The sequence below is a fragment of the Panthera uncia genome, assembly GCF_023721935.1.
Source record: "Panthera uncia isolate 11264 chromosome A1 unlocalized genomic scaffold, Puncia_PCG_1.0 HiC_scaffold_16, whole genome shotgun sequence".
Taxonomy (NCBI): Eukaryota; Metazoa; Chordata; class Mammalia; order Carnivora; family Felidae; genus Panthera; species Panthera uncia.
In genome coordinates, this window is record NW_026057576.1 from 51,561,564 (window position 1) to 51,567,384 (window position 5,821).

The window sequence follows — 5,821 nt, forward strand, 5'->3', positions numbered from 1 at the left end:
GGGCGTGTTGCTGAGTCTGCCCATGCAGCTGTTGTTTTGTCATAAAAAATACAACTGCATTCATGTAGGTTTAAGCCTTGTGAACTCTGTGACTTGGACTTGTTAAAGGGAGGCAATAAGACTCTGTCTGGACTGCTGATAATAGGTTAGATAAAGATCCCGCACTGACCCTCACACAACAGTGTTTATAATCATGGGAGGAAGTCTCTCAAACAATATGCAGTCCAGCAGACAGCAGATGTGGACCATGCAAAATTAATGATTAACTGTGTGCCAGTGTGTTTGTCAGGGAACGGGACTGCTCTTTAAGGGGCTTACAGAGTCTATGAAAGAAATTAGCTCATGAGAGGGACTCGTAAGGATAAAAGAAAAAAACTTAAGTAGAGGCTTGACATATCCTGCTTTTCTCACAGGGCAAAAAGTTAAACATAATGGTCTCCTTTTTACAGTGTGAAGTTCTGACTCTGAAGTCGGGGCAGATCATCCACTTGTTAAAACAAGACATGAACATTCCTGTTATTCCTTCAAGGGGGAGAGGGATGGTGTGCACTCACATTGAACTCTAAATGTACCAGAAAGAAGGGGGAAATTATCCGACAATTATCTCAGACACAGAAGACCGTGAAACCAAAAATATTAGGAAAGTGACAGCAAAGTAGTAAATACGACTAGATATTCATAATCCATTATCCCTTTGGATTAAAGGGGCTTTAAAATGCCCAGAAATTCACATCAAAATTTACAGGTAAAAAATGAAGGTAAATATTAACTATTAGCAGCCTTGTAATTTATTGAGGGCATGTTGCAAGGAATACGATCTTCCAAAATATCTAGTTAAAATGGATTTCACAATCTTAATTTCTTCACGTGACTTCTATTTTCATATTGAATCCCCGTGTTGGTACAGCAGATGAAAGATTAATAGGAATCCAAGAATCTGTGACTCATATAAATCTTGTAATGCTCCTTTAGCTGAAGAATCCTTGGGGTCCCCATGCCTCAACCAGCCATGTGGCCGCTCCAGAATGTGTGTGCTTTGCTCCACAGCACATCTTCGCAAAGACAAAATTTAATCCATAAATTTTGAACGATTGCTGATAGAACTTATTTTTCTGGTACATTTGGGGCTTCCTTTTGAGTACGGGCTGAGGTCAGTGGAATTCTGTATAGAGAAATTGGGTGTGAGAGTAGGAGAACGTGCTAAAAGGAGCTAATAAAAGAAGAGGAGGAAACTCTGCAGTTTTTCGTCTTACAACTAAGTCCTTCTATAGAGAGGCTGATTTGGATCTCCTTACTGCACTTTGTTTCCTTCTGCCCGCACCCCAATCCTGACTCTTCCATCCGGAACGGCTGGTTTATTTGCCGTTCTATCCTCTGCTTCATGAAGTTCCTAGAATTAATCATTCTAACACAGTTTTTGTCTGTTTTGAATTTGATTTATTTTTTGTATTTATTACAGCATTTAATTCATTTCCATATAGTATTTTTTGTTCTTAAGATGTAAGTTTCTTGAGGACAAGGAATATATATGTGTGTATATATATATATATATATATATATATATATATATATTTTATATATGTAATATATGTGCTTAGTCTATATGCTCAAATTGTTTCCTAATATACCAATTGTATTTCAACAAACTTGTGTTACATATGTTTGTAAGACAAATGTCGCATATTGTTCTTTACACACACACACACACACACACACACACACACAGACACTGAGATGTTGGACATAGAGCTAGACCCAATGAAACAGGTAATTGTTTAAGCCTGAAGAACACATGTTTTATTACTTTTAATTCAGTTTGCTTATGTTATGTCCCCTTCGAATTTTAGATGGTACAGTTCTTTTCATATAAGAATGAAATAGGGGCGCCTGGGTGGCTCAGTTGGTTAAGCATCTGATTTCAGCTCAGGTCATGATCTCACGGTTCATGAGTTCGAGCCCTGTGTCAGGCTCTCTGCTGTCAGTGTGGAGCCTGCTTTGGAACCTCTGTCTCCCTCTGTCTCTCTGCCCCTCCCTTGCTTGTGCATGTGCTCTCTCTCAGAAAATAAGCATTAAAAAAAAAATGCGTTAGCTCCATTGTGGCTTCTGAGACCACCCCCTCCTACCAAATCTCATTTGCCCTGGCTGACCCACGTTGGCCCTGAGACTTTTTCCTCCCGGGTTTGGTGCATTCCCTGTCTGTGCCAGTGTGGAAGGACAGGGGACTGAGCACTGTTTTTAAATGTTACGCACACCGAGTCTCCTTTCTTTGTGTCTACAGCTGACAGCTGTCCTCATACTACTTGCATGTGGAAAGTGGCAGATTAACTTTATATCTGTAAAAATTTTTATTCTGAGCATTCCAGTAGAGTACCTGAGGGAGTCTGGGTTGTCTTTTGAGGTTGTCTTTATGGGGTCTGCTCTCTTGCTGGCAGATAGTAGCAGGCTGGCATATCCACTTGGGGGGATTGGCAAACCAGAACTATGTATCTGGAGAAGTGATTCCTAGTTGTTGGAGCTTGATAACCCAGTAAAGTTTTTAAAAGTTGGGGTACTAACTTTAAAACTGTGAGTAAGGATGTTAAAAAATAATGACCATCTCACATAAAAATGATCAAAAAAGGACAGTCCTTAAAATTTAATATATCTCACTTTATGAAAAAATAATTACATTATTTATATTTTCCTAAAGACTATAGGAACTTCAAATTGGCCATCACTAGTTGATGGTTTGGCATTTAGGAATTTCTAGCCTAGACCAAGCAGGGAAGCTTTAAAACCAAATTTCCTCTCATCACCTCTATGGTTGGGAGAGTAGGCTCTATTTTCTTTTGACTGTCTCTTTTGTGATCCACTCAACATTTGAGGAGGAAAGCCCTCAGGACAGATTTGGGAAGAGAAAGGGCTCAAGTCCATACAAGGAGGAGAAGAACAATCTTATTTAAGAGTGTCTATGGGTTAGCTTGATTGTACTCTGTTTTGCTACAAAATGATCTATGCTTTCCCAGGGGTCATTGTGCTATGCAAACTCATGCATGCATGGAAACTAATAGTATCAAATTTGCATGGCATGGCTCATAACGCACAATGAACAAAGATAGTTGGTAGATGTTTAAAGTGTGTGTATATTTTGTATATTCCTGTACAGTTGTGTACAGATTTCCGCATTTGCTAGAATGTTTTTTATTGGACAAATTTGTGTATGTGAAAACATGAGAAATTTGTGTTATGCTCAAATTTTTCCCTAATATATCAATAAAGGGATAAAAATTTGTGTTTTCAAAACATAATGTAGCAGAACTGTATATTTCGGAACAAAGACAGGTTCAACAAACACCGGATATAACTTTAAACCTAGGTGAACTCTATCTCTGTGCAAACCAGACACCAAATGGAGTGTCTCCAACTCTTGAATTCCATACGTAATAATCTTAAACCCCTAGTTGTATAATTTGGGGGAAGTCTAAGTCTCCTTGAACTTTCCATGTCCTTCTGATCTTGTGGGCCTCTTAATTTCTGGGGTTCTGAATTCTCGATTTCTGTGCTGTGCCCATTGACTCAGGTGTGAAATTCAAAAAGCCCCAAAGAATCTGCTCACAAAAAGTGTTGGCTTCATGTTGAGTCAGTTTTGGTGGGGGGAGGCGGGCAGGAACCAGCAGAAAGGGGGATGGGTGTGTGGTCAGGGTACTAAACCCATTAGCTTCCTCTCTGTGTTCACCATGGCTGGCTAAATCCTTGGAGGAAGTTATAGTTCCTGAAGGACAGGCCTCTCCACACAGTTTGCTGCTAACCACCACCCCTCTGCACTTTGAGCCAGAGATAGTAATGGCTGCACTAGAACTACCCCTGTCTACTGCCTTGGTTTCCTACACCTTCCTTGTTCATTTAACAAGGAGCTCTCCAGGTTCCAGTTTGCATGTGCACCATCTATTTCTTCCTGCAGCCATGACTTGTATACCTGCTTAACCGTAAGCAGTTTCCTTAATCTGCCTGGCTTCAGTTATACCCACTATGAAATGGGGGCAATACCACTCACAGTTGCTATGAGACTTCGATGGGAATAGATGGATGGATAGATCAGTACAGTATAAAGAATGTATTAAATAACAATAGAAAACTATTGTGATTGTTATTGTTTTTTAAAAAAAAATTTTAACATTTGTTTTCAAGAGACAGAGACAGAATGCGAGTGGGGGAGGGGCAGAAAGAGAGGCAGACACAGAATCTGAAGCAGGCTCCAGAGTCTGAGCTGTCAGCAAAGAGCCTGATGCAGGGCTTGAACCCACAAACCGTGAGATCATGACCTGAGCTGAAGTCGGACGCTTAACCAACTGACCCACTTAGGTGCCCCGTTTTTTTATTGCTCCTTTAAGTCTCAGTAACACCTAACCTTGGTTAGATAACAGTCTGAAGGTTGAATTTAAGATAATGGAAATGGTTTTTTTCTATGAGATTAAACAACTTCACAGAGTTTACTCCATGCCACCATTTCATTGACAAAAGTTAAGCACTGATTATGAAGAATTTCATAGAATACCCTCCCACTGAGAGATTTGTCATTGGCCCAGCTCTCATGAATCTGACAGTCTAGGTCATCTCCCTCAACACAAGAGGTCTTTGTTATTTGGGAAGGCAAATGTTACTACAATTTTCATAGGAGACAAGTTGGAATTAATATTTACTTCAAGCATCTCACATAGAACTTTAAAAAAATTTATATATTTAGACTCAAAAATAAATGTAAAAAAAATTTTTAAAAAAAGGGGCGCCTGGGTGGCTTAGTCGGTTAAGCATCCGACTTTGGCTCAGTTCATGATCTCACAGTCTGTGAGTTCGAGCACCGCATTGGGCTCAGCACCTGCTTTGGATTCTGTGTCTCCCTCTCTGCCCCTCCCCAACTTGTGCTCAGTCTCTCAAAAATAAATAAATGTAAAAAAATTTTTTTAAATTAATTTATTTATTTGGAGAGAGAGCCAGGGAGGGGCAGAGAGAGAGGGAGAGAGAATTCCAAGCAGGCTCCGTGCTGTTAGTGCGGAGCCCCACACCGAGCTCAAAGTCACGAACCGTGAGATTGTGACCTGAGCCAGAATCAAGAGTCACAGGCTTAACCAACTGAGCCACCCAAACACCCCTTACACAGAACAACTTTTAAAGTTGAATGGGAACTTTCTCTTCGATAAAGTCTTTTTAGACCAATTCTTTGAATTTGTTAGTTTTCTCTCTCTGGATTTTTCCTCTCACAGACTCTAGCTTCTGTATTTTCTCTTTTTCTACTCAGATTCTCTTCATTACCCTGACTTCCTAGTTTCAACTCTTCTCCTCATTATACTTCTGGATCTTTTAAACTTACAAACAAAAATCCAGTCAACACACAAGGCAGGTGGCCCATCTCTGCTGAGCAGCAGGCGGAGTCTCAGCTGGCAGATTGTTTCTCTGACATAAATTCCCCTCCCTGCCTCCTGCAGACTTTAATCACTTTTCACAGCAGCCCATTCGCCTGTAAGGGATCATTGCACAGGGCAGGTAGTGGAGTTAGTATGGCTTTGGACATGCTGTCTTGCTGGTCAGCATTTGAGATAATCTCAGGCAGCTATAGTGGCTGGTGAAGATCAAAGGTATTCTGCCTGCCCGAGGTCAAGATCACTCCTGCTTTGCAAGCCTGTGTGCTCTTAAGTTATGTCCACAGATACTGCTTTCTCTCTCAAAAAAGTTTTAGCAAGAGATACGAAGTAGAAATTAAAATCTTAAAGGCAGATCAATAAAATCACACAAATTCAGTTCCTTGCATTTTTCTCCTGAGATAACTTATGTGTCCTAAGCTTGA